At 36.8% G+C, this 18251-nt stretch overlaps 1 pseudogene; it reads right to left on the reverse strand.

The window, feature by feature from the left end:
- Window positions 1-424: 424 nt before the first annotated feature.
- LOC109456089 (non-histone chromosomal protein HMG-17 pseudogene) lies at window positions 425-761 on the reverse strand (annotated as a pseudogene).
- Between the last annotated feature and the right edge of the window lie 17490 nt (window positions 762-18251).

Genomic DNA, 18251 nt, shown 5'->3' on the forward strand with positions numbered 1-18251 from the left:
GGACCTCCTTGTCTACCTAGTGACATGCTAACTCTCCTGTATCAACACTAGAAAGTCCAGACTGCCTGACATATTCATAACCAATTTTTCTGGGTCAGGTCCCTACAGGCCTCTGGGTTTAAGGAAATCTATGCTTAAGGTGGAGAGGAAGAGGGAGATAAAAACATAAAAATGAGTTTGAGTTTTTCCACACAAGGTGTTTGTGCCAAGGTGGATAATGTGTGTCAACATCAAGGGATCCCTCCTCCTGGAACCAAGAGGAAGTCTCTCAAAACTAGAAGGGAAAGGTGTTTTTCCCCATGTCAATCCAGCTTTGGAGACATTCTATTAGTAACATATGTCCTTCCCCAAAAAACAACAATGAAGTGTTCTGTGTTTTAACAACATGGCTTAAAAAAAAAGTAAAACAACATTCTGTATTTCTATAAAACTTGACAAAAACTAGTATTTCAAACTGTGCATTCACCAGAAGTACACAGTTATCAAAAATGCACACACTTCACTTGGCATCTCCTGCACCTTCAGCTTTCTGGGCCTGGTCTGTTTTGGCATCTCCATTTTCTGCAGGGTTATTCCCATCCTTGCCAGCACCAGCTTTCCCTTTTTTCCCTTGGGTACCTTCTCTCCCTTCTTTGCAGGGACATTTTTAAGCTTGGGCTCTGGCTTTGGAGGAGCAGGTTTAGCAGATAACCTTGTGGATGTTCTCTGTGGCTTGGCTTTATCTCCTTTAAAACCATCCCTTCAGCCTTTCTCTTGGGCATGATGGCCAAGGCAGCAAAACATAGACGCTGGATGCGGGGGATGCAGCAGTCGATCCCAGGGGTAGTTCTGACCTCTTCTTCACACTGCTCAAGGGTGTTAGATTTTGTTAAATGCTTTTCATTCAATTATTGTGATAATTGTATGGTGCTGCTCTTTAAATTTTAATATGGTGAATATATCAATTGGGTTCTCAAATGTTAAGCAAACTTCCATTCCTGAGATAAGCCCCATTTGGACATAATGTAGTATCTTTTCACTGTTTTATTGAATTTGATTTGCTAAAACTTTGTTAAGTATTTTTGCATTTATGCTTATGAAGATTATTCGTAGGCAGTTTTTGGTTCTGTTTTTTTCTTGCAATACTTTTCTTTGGTTTTGGTATCAGAGAGGGGTGGCTCTATAGAATGAATTAGAAATTATTTTTTCTTTTAATTTTCTCCTGTAAGAGTTCAGTAGAATTGGTATTATTTATTTCTTAAATGTTTGATAGAATTCCTCAGTGAAGCTAGGGTCTGGAGTTTTCTTGGTGAGAAGATTTTTAACTATTAATTCAATTTATTTGATAGATACAGAGCTATTCACATTATGTTTCTTCTTGAGCAAGTTTTTCCAGTTTGTGTCCTTCAGGCATTTGCTCTTTCATGTAAGTTGTCAAATTTATTGGCATATTGTTTTTTCATAATATTCCCTTAGTATCCTCTTAGTAGCTGAAGAATCTAGTAATGTCACTTTTCTCATTCTTGATACTATAATTTGTATCTTTTCTCTTTTTCCTGATCAGTTTGGCTAGAGGTTTATCATTTTCATTGACCTTCTCAAATAACCAACTTTCAGTTTCATTGTTTTTTCTCTAATGCTTTGCTATTTTCTATTACATTGCTTTTTGCTCATACCTCATTATTTCCTTTTTTGTTGTTTATTTAAGGTTTAATTTGTTCTTTTTCAAAATTTGTTTGTTTGCTTGTTTACTGAGGAAGCTGAAGTCATTAGGTTGAAATCTTTCTTTTTATCAAATATAATTGTAAAGCTATATATTTCTTACTAAGTACTGTTTTATATGCATCCCACAGATTTTGATATGTTGTGATTTCTAATTTCAGAGAAATTAGGGAAATGTTTGGGGATTTTACAGATATATTTCGGTTATTTATTTCTAATTTATTCCATTTTGATTGGGCCCATTTTGTGTGTAAATAACGTGAGGCTCAGAGGACGTGCTCTATGTTTTCCCTTTGTCCCTGAAGATCCATTTCTTACTCTCCACTTTGATTTGTGCCTTGGGATGTTATGTGTGTGGATTACAACAATGGGCTCTCTTTTGCCTTTGCTTTGATTTTGATTTTTCAATTGGGAGCACTGCCGGGAGACTGGAGGGATGGAGGTGAGCTATATGTGACCAGGGTACTAATTCCCCTAGTACTCTCCTTATAAGATCACCACTCCTTTCCTAAATGGTTCCCTTGAACAAAGATCAGTCAGTGTGCTGCTCCACAGAGCTTTCTCTGCTATGACGACTGCTCTCTATTTTTGCCTTTTAGGACTAGTCAAGGAATCAATCCTGTAATTACTAGTCTTTGAACATTGCACTGTCTCTTAGGGGTTGTGAATAGCCTCTGTACTAAATTTCTTCAAATTATCCCAGTTCAAATGTGCCATCTGGTTCCTCCGAGACCCTGATGGATACAAAGAAGACTTTGAAGGGTGGAAGAGCTGTTCTCAAGGAGCTAATGGGAGAAACAAGCCATATATACACAACCTATTGTTAATTATCTTTAATGTATCTGTTAAGTGTCAAATGAGTGAAACAGTCATTAATGACTATAGGGATTCCAGCATGGAAAAAATAATTCCTGATAACAAATCCGTTCTAAGTTCTTATCTGATTTTGGAATACTTTTTCTTTGTTTCCTAGGTAGAGAAAGCTCTAATCTAAATTGTGAACTAAGTAAAAAGAAGACTTCCCATAGGAGGTAGAATTCAGCCAGGCAGTTGAAACATGGAGTGTATTTTAAGAAGCAGAGATGTGGGAGAAGACATATGCTAACCTGAGATTGTTCTCTAATTATTTAATGTATATATTTTGCTTCCCAACGCCTGTACATTTTCCAAAAAGGCTTATAATGCTGCTATGTGACTTATTTATTTTATCAGATAATGGAACAAGCCTGTTGGGAAAGCTGGCCACTTGGATTAGGGTAGGATGCTTTGACCCTGCTTCTAGGGAATACAGTCAAAGTTATCCTGAAATGTAGGATACAAACAAAGAGAAATTACAATTACAGCTGACACAAAGAATCAAGTATCTGAGCAGTGATATCAGCCTGATGTTCAAAAGGAGGATTTGAGTCAATAGATAGGAGATAAAGCATTAAGCCAAGAAAAGATCAATAACATACAGAGGGTGCCAAAAAATGTATACCCATTTTAAGAAAGGAAATAAAAACTATTAACATTGTAATACTCAATATATACCGATAACAAAAGATGAATACAAGTCATGCATATACATTTTTTTTTTGGCGTCCCCGTTATTAGTAAGTAGAGTACAGGTTGTAATGAATCAAAAGAATTCAGGTCACATACACTGAGAAAAAAAACTTCTGAGTACTTACAGTAGTCCCCCCTTATCTGTGGTTTCACTTTCTATAGTTCGTTACCTGTGTTCAACTGTGGTCGGAAAATATTAAATGAAAAAATTCAGAAATAAAGAATTCATAAGGTTTAAATTTTGCACTGTTCTAACTAGCATGATGAAATCTCATGTCATCCTGCTCTGTCCCATCTGGCACCTGAATCTTCCTTTTGTCTATTGTATCCATGCTGTGTACAATACCGGCCCATTAGTCACCTAGCAGCCCTCGCAGTTATCAGATTGTCTGTGCTCCTATGGCGGTGCTTATGTTCCAGTAATAATGGCCCAAAAGGCAAGAGTAGTGATGCTGGCAGTTCAGGTATGGCAAAGAGAAGCCTCAAAATGCTTCCTTTAAATAAAAAGGTGAAAGTTCCCAAATTAATAAAGGAAAAAAAAATCATGCTGAGGTTGTTAATATCTACAACAAGTATCAATCTTTTATCTGTGAAATTATGAAGAAGAAAAAAATAAATTTGTGCTAAATTTTCTGTCTCACCTCAAATGGCAAAAGTTATGGCCACAGTATGTGATAAGTGCCTAGTTAAGATGGAAAAGGTATTAAACTTGTGGGTAGAAGACATGAACCGAAAACGTGTTCTGATTGATGGTAACATATTGCACCAGAAGGCATTGAGCCTATATGAAGACTTCAGCAAGGGATCCCCTGAAATGAGTGACCACATTCACATAACTTTTATTACAGTATATTGTTATAAGTTTTCTATTTTATCATTAGTTATTGTTAATCTCTTGCTGTACCTAATTTATGAATTAAACTTTATCATAGGTGTGCATATACCGGAAAAACATAGTATATATAGGGTTCGGTATTATCCGTGGTTTCAGGAGTCCACTGGGGGTCTTGGAAAGTATTCCCCACGGATATGGATGGACTACTGTATTATTACAGAGCATTGTCCAGGAAGCCATAAATTGACACTTTAATAAATATTGATGGAGTAGGTGAAGGAATGATTAAGTGAATACTTCTATAGACAACATGTAAATTTCTACAAGAGAACACTTATGGGATGAATAAATAATAAGCACAGAGCACAGACTCTCAGATAGTGAGACTACAGGGAGTTAGAGTTTAGGGGTGAAGAGAGAGACACACATGTCAGTGATTATCTTGGAAATGCACTAAAATATGGACCCAAGCAAATGTGTTGTGACTTTATTAATAACTGTGAGGCAAGAGCAGATCAAAATCTATTAGTGTTTCAGGTAAACTAAATATTTTAAATCTTTTAAAACTTATTCAACATATTTTTGAAGAAGAGAAAGAATACTATGGGATGGGGAGACCTAGAAAGATGATTGCTGGAGTTTGCACTCAGCTTCTCCTTTTTGCCTCATGGAGTTCAACTTTGATCTCAAATTGCATCTTCCAAATTACCAGCCCAAAAGCTTTCAGTGAACCAGACTGGTCCTTCTTGAAAGGGAAATAGGGACTACCTGTTGTTATTCAAGCATGTCCCTTAGAGATCTTAATTCAATATCTTTAAGACATTCAGACTCTCCTCAAAAAGAAAGACTTCTAGGAGACTGTTATTAATGAAGACAAGCCTGAAAGCTTTGAAATACCACTTTAAAGAATACCAACTGATTATATAAATGGCATTAAGCCACTTTCTACCTGCAGATATTGTGAATAACAATTTTTCCAGTTCCATTTTTATAATGATCTCTTTCACATTGATCTGCTATTCTACTTGTATCAGATTTAAAATTCCATATGTGTGTTGGTCTTTTTATAGGCTCTCTATTCTACTCTATATCATTTGTCAATTTGTCTGTTTCTGCATTGATGCACAGTCTTAATTGCTGCAGTTTCATCATTAATTCTGATATCTGACAGGACATGTCTTTTCTCTTAGCTGTCTTTAGACACATCCTAATTATGTTAGCAGCCCTTTACAATTCCATAGAAATTTAAGAATCAGCCTCAAAGTCTCGTTATGACTTTGACTGAAGTTACATTGAGTCTATAAAGCAATGTGTAGTGAATTGACAATTCCATGATATCTTTCTATCACAAATATGACCTCTCCAATTATTTTGGTCTTCTTGAATGTCTCTTAGTGGAGCCTCATAATTTTTGCTCTCAGGCCTTGTACATCTTTGATTAGGTTTAGTCCTAAATATTTTACAGTGTTAATTTTGCTATGTTAATATCTTTATTTAAAATTTTATTTTTATTTACTACTGATGTAGATAAATACAATAGAATATTATATTTTGCCCTTTTAAAAATTGTTCAATTCTATTATTTTAATAATTATAATGTTACATATTTTTATAATAATTCTCTTTTGATACTTTATGGTTTTCTATTTAAACAAACTCATATCATCTGTAATCATATCATCTGCAAATAATGCCAGTTTTTTTCTTCCTTTCTAAATTTTCTGTCTTATACCTTACTTCTTTTCCCTACCTTAGTCAACTGGCTAGGAAATTGTATATCTAGTTCATACTATACAAAACAAATAAACTTGGATGCATTGAAGACTCCAATATCATAAGTAAAATTTTTGCAGATAATAGACACGACATATGGGTAGGAAGCGTTTTCTTCAACGAGATATCAAAACTACTAACCATAAAGAAATAGATACATTTGTGTATATTAAAATGAAAACCTCTGATAATGAAAAAACAAAGAAAGTGCACAAACTCTACAAAAGGAAAGAATATAAGTGCCACACTTACAATTGACAAACGAGAGTCACTATCTCTTTATAGTTATTTAATATAGTTCTTTAATATAATCTCTTTAATAAAGAACCTCTACAACATAATATTAAAATGGGAAAATTGTTATTTCACGGAAAAAAGATATCTGTGGCCAATAACCACATTTAGAGATATTCAACTCTATCAGTGCTGAGGAAAATGAAAAAAAGACCATAATGACATATTTTACTAATTCCATTGATAAAAAAAATAGATGTCTAAAGATACCAAGTATTAAAGAATATGCACATCAATAGGATTTCTTATAAATTTCTGGTAATAGTGTAAGTTGATATAATATCTTTAGAAAAAAAGTTATTGTCTTGGAAATTTGAAGTTACATATCTTACAACCCAACAATTCAACTTTCTGGTATACACCCAAGATAAATAATTGCACAGGATCACCAGAAGATATGAACAAAAACATTCACATCATCAGTGTTCATAACAGTAAAAATCTGGATACAACCTGGAGGGAATGGATAATTAAATTATAATATATTCAAACAATGGAATATTGCACAGAAGTGAACTGAATCAACCCTATGCGTCACCGTAGGGAAGATGTTGAAGAAAATTTGCCTTCATTGGTTGATGTGAGCTTTTGTCTATTAGCTTTTATCTGTTCCTGTATGTGAGGTGATTTCTGTGCTGTGATCAGGGGTTGAGTAAATCCCCCCTTTGGTCTCATTCTCCTGAGCAGGGGAGATATGAGATGAGGTTGTTTTTCCGTCCCCCTTTGGTCTCATTCTCCCAAGCAGGGGATACATGAGATGAGGTTTTCTGTTTGGTCTCATTCTCTTGAGTAGGGGAGATATGAGATAGTATTTGTTGTTCTGTCCGTGTTGTGAGGTGATGGTAGCTTAGGGTTAAAGAAATTCTTCATCAGAGGTTGAGAGAATTCCCTCTTTGTTCTGTCTGTTTCGCCCACATCAGCAGATGAAGTGAAGAAGTAGCTAAGTTATATCAGGATGATGTGACAGGCATATTGCCAGGCTTTGGAAGACCTTGGGCTGATGGTCCCAAGCAAGAACAGTAGATATTGCTTATCCAGATGAATTGGCCCTTCTGCTGGATGGGCAGCATTCATATCAGTAACTGCCGGACCCTCCCAGAACTGGCCATTCCTTGAGAGGGAAGGCAGGAACATGAAACTTGACTATGGGGTGCATCTAAAGAGCTATATAAAACAGACCTCAGGTGGATTGATTGATTGATTGCTGTTTCAAGAAATTGCTATTCAGAAGATTTGCTATTTTAGGACTGCTTTTCAGGATTGGACTGTTTCAGAGTAAGAGATCAGAACTTGCCTCAGTGGACAGTAGAGACTTCTTTTGTTGGTGAATTGTAATCATTCTAGCATCTTTGGGAACTTGTATGTAACTTGTAGCTTACAGTATCAGAAGATGTCCTAACTTCTAACAACATAAACAGCAACAACAACAACAGCAACATTCTTCAGATTGTTAACACCTTGAAAACTTACATACAGCTTGAAGCATCATCTTATAGCATCAGAAGATGCCATGACTTCTAACAACAACAAAGGCAATAGCAACAACATTCTTGGGAACTAGCAAGCAGCGGTATGGGGGACGCCTGAGTTTCTCTCAGCTACCGACCTGGCCAAGGTTTTGATTTATGACTTTTTCAGTGCTGTTCTCCCCCAGTTTGGTGAGCTTTTGACACCTACTGTAATAGTTCCTATCCTATAGAGCTTCTTACTGCTTTTGGATACTCCTTACTAATGTTTGCGTATTTAGCCAAGTGATTTTTGATCAATAGTAAACATATGTTGAGATCTCTTAAACTTATGTGTACTCCTTTGATGTGACATTGGTATCAATGCATATAGTTTAGTCTTAACTACCTTTATTTTCCATCATTAGTACATTTTATTAATTGCCTTTGTCTTTTGTTATTGCATATTGCTAAATAAATTGATTAGATATTGCTAAATAATCAATTAGCCCCATTTTAGTATGTGGCCCTCCTCCTTCTTTTTCCCCGCTCATCATTATAATCACAACATGGATGAATCTTAGTAATTTAATAGACAGGAAAAAAATCAAATCCCTGAAGACTGTAAACAGCATAATATTCTTTTACAAAATAAAAAATATATTGTATAGGAATACCTATGTATTTCCAAAACTATTAAAGGAAATAATACAAAATTTGGAATTTTATTTATTTTGAGGTGGAAGGGGAGGCAAGGGCAACAGGATTGGGAGGAGCATGTAAATAGAAAAAAGTTGTTGTCAGAGTTCTAATTATTGGGTTGCATCGTGTATTCTTGAATATTAATTATATTACTAAAATTAATAAATAAACTAAATAAATTAATGTCACACATGGATACTAGTAATAGGTTATCATGAATTGAGGATTCTAATTAATTCAACTCTGTACACTGGAGGTTTTTTAAATCATATATAACAAGAATGCATATGAGCTGGTATGAATTACTATGCAGGACCTGTAAGGAAACAGATTTGTAAGGATGAAAAGTGACAAGTACATGGAAATGCACTGATGCCTGAAAAAATACATTCCATGTGTCTTTCTTGGTCATTGTTGGGGTAAGTTTAGCCAAAATTATCTGATTCAAAGGCTCACAGAATTTGCCTGTTAATATAGATCCTAGATTTCATGTACTCCAATGATTAAAAAGTCTCTGGCATTTCTTCATAGGTGCTTGAATTGTGTGACTTCTTCTTTTAACCTAGCTATTATAATACTTGTTTCGCAGATTCATCTTCTCATTTTTCCCCCCAAGAGTTTTGGTCTTACGGTGATACATAATTTAACTTAGAGATGTAATGATACTGCCTTATGGATTTCCTGGTTAATTTTATTAGTCAAGTTGTACTGCACATTTTCCTAGTTAAAATGTAACCAACCACCCCCCCCCCCTTTTCCTCTCAGAGCTCTAAAGTTCTTGTCAAGGCCACATGTGTGTGGCCAGGAAACGAGTCAAGGGAAGGGGTCAAAGGAGGGGAAGCAAGGAGTACCATAGAGAATCAAGGGGTGTTCAAGGTGGAAAGGATATTAGAGGTCTTATATATGAGGAAATTGAAGTAGAGAGAGAGATGGAAATAGTTGCCCCAAATCACTCAGTTGATTAATTGATTAATTTGAAGGTCTATTGCTGTGGCTAGTGGCAGAGCCAGAACCAGAACCATTTCTCTTGGCTTCAGAGTAATACACTTCTCACGGCACCATGTTGTCCTTCACCGGCTATGTATGCCCACGAGTGGGAACCAATTTTTTACTATTCATTTATAGCTCAAAATTTCCTGTGTATACCCTCTGAATAGTACCTGAGATTCCACTCCACAGAAGAGGTGTCAGGTTATTTTAAAATCTTCTACAAAATCTCTTCATAGCCTGAAAGAAAGGGGTATCTCAGTCCTTGTTGCCAAGGGACACAAGAAGGGTTATCACCAGTTGCCATACACAGGGTCCCAAAGGAGCTTGCTGAGCCACCTGAACTGAGTCGCTGTCAGTGGTGGGCAGTGCGGAGGGGGTGGTAGACAATAAAGAAAACACTTTTGTGGAATTGGGTAGACAGAACATGCGATTTCTAGAGTGCCCCACCCCCATGAGTATATTCATCCACCTTTAGCCTAAGACTGATACAATAAACTGATTACCTAGAATATTTAATTTTGTCACATAGTCACTTGAACTTGTTTTCTATGAAATGTGTCTTCCTTCCAGTTGGTTTCTTTACAGACTGCCTTTTAATTAAACTCCTAATATATCCATTTAAGACCTCCCCAGACTGATTAATCAAGTGTACCAGGAAACTGAAATTCCATCATAAAACAGTTACTAATGTGTGAGAGGGGATTATTAAATTGCTGTTTTATTACCCAAATTGACAAAGATCAGTGATGAAGAGTGAGCATACTGGAGTTGTGTGGCAACATGCTCCTCTAATTAATGAAGTGACAGTTTTATGCTGTGAAGTAGCAAAAGGACTTGACAAGACTCATGGTTTTGCTCATTGACTCTAACAGCTGGAATGATCTTTCTTAACGTTTTCACAAGGTTTAGCAGTAATATATTACCCTTGCCTCACTTAAAGGAGGACAGAGGGGCAATTAAATTATTTTTCCACTGTTGGTGAATCCCAGTAGAGCACAATGTTGAGAGCTGAATGCTTCTCCCAGCCACACATTATATAACTAACTACCAATGCCCACCCCTATCTCTATTGTGAATCTTCTTGCTTTTTTTTTGGTAACTTTTTGTGGGGAATATGGAGAAATCAACAAGGACTAACATTAATGTTCTCAGGGAGGAAAATGATAAAATTATGACATTAACATCAACACTGCTTGTTAATGATTCTGAATTCATAAACCAATGGTATCAAAAACATAAAACTGGGACTTATTCTGAATTAATCAGAGATAAATAATATTGATGAATGTTTTTAGTGACAATAAAAACTGGATCTTTATCAGAAGAAAACAATTTTTTATTTTTTTAAATATCTGTTGCCTGGCTACTTCTATTGGTTGGCCAAATATTTGGGCCTCTGTGTGTTTCAATTCTGCTCAGATAGGCAAAAGGGATGAGATGGATTTGAGAATTGAGTCTCTCTGGCTTCTATGAGAGTCCTCTGGAGATCAGATGAAAAATAGCCTGCTCATTTCTGGGATTACAAAGTTCCAGAAAAATAGGCTATGTGTACTACAAAGGTAATCTAGCTTCTGATATTTCAGCTGTTTTACTCTTTCAATATTTCCTCTCTAAACATCCTCCATTAAATTGAAGAGAAAGAAAAAAGCTGTATTTTTCTTACATGGGTTTCCTTGGTTGATATGGGTAGGTCCAGCCTCAGGTCTAAATCAGATCTAACCCCAAGGTTATGTGTGCGAAGCTTGGTCTTGAAAACTAAGGTGTTTTTTGTGTGTGTGTGTTTTTTAAGTAAATGATTATAAATGTAAATTTCTACTCCCTGCGGGGCTGCTTGGCTGCAAAGGATTTCTGGGCTTGGCACAGCTCAGTGGTAATTATCTAGACTTGAACACAGTTTTTGTTTCAAGGGGAAAGACATTTGGCAGCAGCTCCTGCAGGCTTTAAAAGGCCACATCGTTTTTTTCCCATGGATGCCAAACCTCTAATTTCCAGACGTAAAATGTTAATGCTCTTCTTTCACCCATGTCCTGGTCCCCACTGGCTCTGAGAAACAGGTATGGCTTTTTCTGGAACACTCTCATCACAGGAAATCACCGAGCTTACAACCTGGCAGAATTTCTGTCAGCGCCAGTGTATCATTTGGGCCAGTCCGTGTCGGATGGCTTTCAGATCTCCACAGCCAAACATGTGTTTCACTTGAAGGGATAAACCAGAGTTGCTCAAGCAAATAATACCTAAGCTTTTTGTACAATCCACTGAACAGATTCATCTCTTTTTCTTCTTGAGGCAGCAAGAGGAGCAACAAAATAAGCATTTTTGAGCATCAAGTATATGCCAAGTGTTGTGCTAACCAATGCAGAGATATTCCAAACTGGAAGACACAGCTCTTGACTTTTAAAGGTCTAAGATCTGCTTGGGTAATAATACATGTCTCAAACCAGCAGAGTATGATTCCAAGGCCCTATGTAAGTAATCAAAAACTAGTAAGAGTGTGTATGTGTATATGTGTGTGTGTGTGTGTGTGTGTGTGTGTGTGTGTGTGTGAGAGAAAGAAAAAGAGAGAGAATATATGATATATTCATTTATTCCTTCAACAAGTACTGTGCTGGTATCTCAGGATGTAAAGATGGCTAATACACTGTTCTAATCCTCAGGAAACACACAGATGATGGAAAAAGCATTGGACGAACAGATCATTCATTCTTTCAACAAATGTTTATTGTGTACTTACTATAAGTCAGGTACTATGCTGTATGATATGAAGACAATTCTAAGATGCTCATTATGGTCCTTGCCCTGATGGCGTTTGTAATCATCTACTCATTCTTAAGAAGAGTTCAGAGTGCTAAGTGCAACCTGTAGGTAGACTTCGGAGTAAAATCAACTTGTGTTCAAATTTCAGTTTTTCATTGTGCTACCTATAAGGCTAGACAAGTTATTAAATCTCTCTAAACTTTGTTTTCCTTTTCTGGAAAATAGGTATAATAGTATGTCACAGAGGTGCTGTAGTGATTAAAAGAAGTAGTATAATGGGAGTGCAGACTGGTGCAGCCGTTATGGAAGGCAGTATGGAGTTTCCTCAAAAAATTACAAATAGAATTACCATATGACCCAGCAATCCCTCTCCTGGGTCTCTACCCAAAAATCTGAAAACATTTATACATAAAGACACATGTGCTCCAATGTTCATTGCAGCTTTGTTTACGGTGGCCAAGATGTGGAAACAACCAAAGTGTCCTTCGATAGATGAATGGATAAAGAAGTTGTGGTATATATACACAATGGAATACTATTCGGCGGTAAGAAAAGATGAAATAGGACCTTTTGTGACAACATGGACGGATCTTGAGATTATAATGCTAAACGAAATGTCAGACAGAAAAAGCAGATAACCATATGATTTCACTGATATGTGGTATATAAACCAAAAACAACAAAAGACAAACAAATGAGAAACAAAAACTCATAGACACAGACAATAGTTTAGTGGTTACCAGAGGGTAAGGGGGGAGGGTGGTGGTAGATGAGGGTAAGGGGGATCAAATACATAGTGATGGAAGGAGAACTGAATCTGGGTGGTTGAACGCACAATGTGATTTATAGATGATGTAATACAGAATTGTACACCTGAAATCTATGTAATTTTACTAACAATTGTCACCCCAATAAACTTTAATTTTAAAAAAAGAAGTAATATAATACCTCTTTTGTTGTTTGCTACATCATCAATGCTCAATAAATAGTAGTTAACGGGATTATTTTATAAAGGCAAGTGATAGTAATATGTAGATGGAACAGTTCAGACAGACAGGGGTGCAGGTGACCTGAGCTGGCCTTGAAGGATGAGAGGAGTTAAGGAGAGGAGGGGCAGTGTATACAAAGCCCAGAGGTCTGAGAAAGTAGGATATTCTCTTAGGACTGGAAGATAAGAGTGCTAGGGGTGAGGGAAAGTAATGGTGAAGGATTAAGTTGACAGGAAAGCTGGGACCTGATCATGAAGGACCTAGTATGTCTTATCAAGAAGCTTGGATTTTTATCCTGAAGATAATGAGAAATCATTAGATAGTAATTATAGGAACATTTCTTGAAGGAAACAGTACTTGAACTAAGTCTTGAATTATAGGTAGGATTCAGACTGGCAGAGACAAAGAGCTGGGATAGAGAGAGAGAGGGGAGAAGTAGGAATACAGTGCTCAGAGGTAGAAGTGACCTCAACACTTACAGGAGCCAATTGGCTGACAGGTGCTTTGGCTCTAATTTCTCTTGGAGCAATGTTAGGAGGCCATCATCTTAAATAAAGATTCCAGAAGGGGTTTAGGGTTATGGCTACAAGAGTGTGACTGGAACCAATCCCAGTGCATTTTCTTCTTTAAATAAATTATTTACAGTCATATGGCCTTCTATCTTTGGGTACTGTTTCTCTCTTTACTTTCAGAGGTTAAGTTTCAGAGGTTAAGTTCTGTATTGCCTCTTTTCTAATGCCTGAAAACTCAAAATAGATTTCATATATTTTTTTCACTTTTCTAGTTGTTTAAAACCAAAGGATAAATGTGGTCCTTGTTAGACCATTGTAACTTAAAGAGAAATTCCTGAATAGAGTAGCGATCAAAAAGAACCTGTGATAGATCGGAAAAACAAAGAAATGACCACATCAACAGCAACTGGGTCTTCACCATAGAGCAACATTGTTCAATAGAACTTTCTGAGTTGATGGCAATATTCTATATCTGCTCTATTCTCTACAATAACTATCAGCAGACATGTGATTATTTCAAGACATACTGAGCACCTGAAATATGGATAGTGAGCCTGAGGAAGTAAAATTTTAACTATTTTTAATTTTAGTAAAGTTAAGTCATAACATCTGGCTAGTGACTCCTCTATTGGACTACTCAGATCTAGAGCCTTTAGAAAACGTTAGCAAGGCTAGAACAGAAATAATGTTAATAAAAGAAAACAAGGCTAGATTGAGGACAAGGGATGGGTACTTTTTTTTTTTTTTTTTTTTTTTTTTTTTGGTAGAGCAAAATTTGGGTAATATGTGCTTACATCTTGTGCTTAAGAGGACAGGACAGTTGGAGAAGACACGATTACATAATGAAGTGAGGGTTAAATAAACTAATGGTTCAAAATGATCTGAGGCTAAGGTGAGCGATGGGATAACCGATACCACAAAGAAATAGGGGTACCTGTATCAATTCTAGCCTTCCCTACCATGTAGCACTGATAGGGATTTCTAATCCCAAAGAGACAGGACAGTTTACAATGTTTTTACAGCTTCCCAAGTTATATAAGGAGATAAAAGTTAAATTGATCAATGATATTAAGTTGGTACAAAAATAATTGTGGTTTAAAAGGTTAAAAATAATTGTGGTTTTTGCAATTATTTTTAACCTTTTAAAACACAATTACTTTTGCACCAACCTAACAGCACCTCTTCCAGGATGTTAAGAAAACTGGCACTTTACCAACATGGAGCATAGACTGAACTTTCCTTTCACAGTTATCTGCTGTCCAGAGTGATCATTCTAAATGGCATCAATTCCTGGAAGCTCTATTTATGAATACTGACAGACCAGCAGGTCAGAACCCTACCTGTGTGCAATCCTCATGATAATAGATGGCCCCTAGATGTGGAAATGTACAGGAATCTTCTCAATAAGTTGTACATGTTTGCAGTAACTTCAGGCTAAATCAGAGTTAAGGGGTCCATTCTTCCCTTTGGATTTTGAATTACGTTTGAGTGCCTATATGGAAGTTTATTTCCAGGTTATCATTCCAAAAAGACCTCTTCATGATTGACTTATTTCTATGGGCCAGAACATTAGAGAAAATAGGAGATAAATCACATTGTTTGTCTTCTATATCAACAGTGCAGCATATATAATTCACTAGAAGATACATACATACAACACACAAGCCACTATTAATCCCTGTCAGGATATGTAACAGCTTTTCTTGCTTGTACCTAGTCCATCATAAGTTTTCATCAGAAACATGGTATAGTTGTATTTTTCTTTGGAAAATGCTTGTCTTTAACATACAATAAGCAGACAATTGAAATCAGTTACTGAATTGTAAAAGAACATCAGACTCTAGAATAGTTCCAAGTAGGTAACAAGGGTAATAGAGGTAAGATAAAAACGCTGCAATAAGAGCATTTGCAGAAGGAACATGTAAAAATCACAAAGAGCGCTTAAACAAGGAAAGCTGTGATAGCAGCCTTGCAGAACCGACAGTTGCATAGTAGAGAACTTTGGTTGGGAGGTGGAGAATGGAGTCTTTCCCAACCCTGTAAGGGGCATAATGGTACAGTGCTAAGAGCATGAGCTCAGCGGGTCAATTCTTGGCTTTGATTCCTTGCTTTAGGTACTGGTCCTGTGATGTTGAGTTGGCATCTGAAAAATGGAAACACTACTTCCTACTTCTAACAGTTTTGTAAAAATCAAATAAGTTAAAGTTTGTGTAAACACAAGCCTGTAAGTTTAGTGTTCAGATGTGGCTGGTGGTGTTGTCCTGCTGCAGGACTTTTTGTGTGAAGTTAGAGATTTAGGATGGGCAGGGAAGGTAATTCATTCTAAGGCAAGGGAGAAGCCTAGATGACAAATTTTATTTAAGGACATGATAGAAGTGTTGGAATGGAGATGTGATTTTAGGACCATACATTGCATATTAGAGTCAATGTGGACCTATTTTTGAGTCTTAAGAGATGGGCTACAAGAGCAACAAAAAAGCCTTATTTCACTAGATGTATACTTAGAGTAAAAGATCTCCTTTGTTATAACTATGTGTTGTACTTGTACCGATGCACAGCATTTCCCTCCTTTTGAATTCCCACTGTAACACAATGTGATAAAGAAAAACATAGCAGCTTGACTCGTGGGGTGCACTCATGCAGAAATACCCAAAATATGTCATACTGTGGTGGCTTCACAGTCCTCACCATATCAGCTGAGTTAGTGGGACTAAAAGATACTTTTCAATACCTAAGAGAAGAGGAAAAGGGTGGGCATCACTCAGCAGCTGGGATGATGTCAGACATCACAGTAGTAATGAGACATCTTCACAGGGTATCCAGAACTGATTTAGGGGAAGGGATGTTGAAGACATCTGGGCTTACCATCATGGTGAGTGAGGACATTTATTTTTCCATGTTTAGATCCAGGTTGGTAAAGCCTGGAGAATGTGAGGCCATGGAAGGGCATGGCAATCTGGTGCCAGCTATATAGTAATGACCCAATAACTGTTATCTCCTTTCTCTTTGTATTTTTCCCCCCAGAGATAGGCATACACATCGGTAGTAAAGACAAAGGCAAAGACATTTTCCTCTAATTCCTTTTCTGCTACTTAAGCTACCCCCAAGTCCACCCTTCAGGGAATTTTAGGTAGTTAATCTTGTCTAAGAAGTTGCCAAATTGAAACAAATCAGCGAGGTAAGGCAGCTGAGGAAGGATGGTAGGAGCAATAAAGAAGTGTTGGGACTCTCCGGTCTTTATTCTGCTTCTTCCATTACCTAGTTGTATGACCTTGAGCAAGTTATTTAATCTCCCAGGACTAAGTTTTCTTGTTTTTAAAAGAGTGTAAATGATCTGCAAAGTCCTTTCTCTCCTTAACATTCCATGAGTTCCTCTATAATCTAAATTCTCTGATTTTATCAGAGGTTCCTCAGAAAATGCCAGAGGGAGTTATAGTGAAGGTTACAGTGATTACAGAAGGCTTCTCAGACAACATGAGAAATAAGCAGGATGTGGGAGTGCTTAGTGGACACTAATAAAACCAGTTTGACTGAAATTGAGTGTTTTGGGGGTATTAGTAAGAGACAAGACTAAAAATACGTGGTGGGGTCCAAAGGTGACTCAAGCCCAGCTAAAAACCTCTCCCTGCCTTGATTTCTTTCACATTTATCTGAGTTGGGCTGGGGCTCATTCCAAGAAATCTGCCTACCTCTGTAGGGCAAAGCAAGCAATGATTGTGTGTATTTTACTTCTGTGTATATAGATGGCTAGCATTTCTACATCATGATAATAATAGTAATAATTACCATTTATTGAGTGCTTGCCTAAACTAGTCATAAGTTCAATACGCTTAGCATTCATTTTCTCATTTAGTTCTCATAACACCATGTGAAATCAGATTCATTGTATTACCCATTTTACAAATGACAAAACCATAGCTCAGAGATGTTTTCTGTCAAAATTCACACAACCGGTAAATATTGGAGCCAGGTTTGAATCCGAATCTGTTTTGATCTCCAATGCTGGGCTTTTCCCTTGACTCCTTTAAGGCTGGGACTATATAGCTAACACACTGTAAAGCCACCCCGTATAGAACATGTCAAAGTCTTTGGGTGGTTTAATGGTAAATGAATTAATCAAAAATAATTAAACATCTCAAGCATATTAAATACAAAATAACTAGGACATGGTTGACTCTCCACATGAATTCCTCCTGATGAAGCACTTTCTGCTGTGACAGAAATAAAATAAATTCTCTCGGTAATTTGAAGCATATACAGCAATTAATTCTACATTTATATGGTCTTTTTTTTAGAACTGTATTTTAATTTTTTAAAGTGCCATTTTAATATCTGTGCTGTAACTGATAATTATTTTGGGAAGGGGGCAGGAACAAGAGGATTTCAGTGACATCACAATTTTTAATGCAACAGCTGCAAGGCTTATATCAACCATGTGCCAAGAGCCCTTGAGCCTGTGAGAGAGATGATAGTCTGTAGCTACTGCTTTCCACCTCAAGGTCATTAGTTTGAGTCTAGTCAAAGTAGACAGAAGCTGAAGGTCATCTTCACTTGATAGCTCCTTTGTGGCCTCGGTAAATGAGATAGTGGGTTTGCCCAATTTCCTCGTGGGCAACCACCCAGGACTAATTCTGAAGGCTCATATTGCAAATGGGAGGACCAACCTTGACATAGACACTCATCATTATGTCCCCTCAAGGTCTAGGCC

This window comes from Rhinolophus sinicus, chromosome 16 (assembly GCF_057876585.1).
Source record: "Rhinolophus sinicus isolate RSI-liver-muscle chromosome 16, RSI-T2T, whole genome shotgun sequence".
NCBI classification, from domain to species: Eukaryota; Metazoa; Chordata; class Mammalia; order Chiroptera; family Rhinolophidae; genus Rhinolophus; species Rhinolophus sinicus.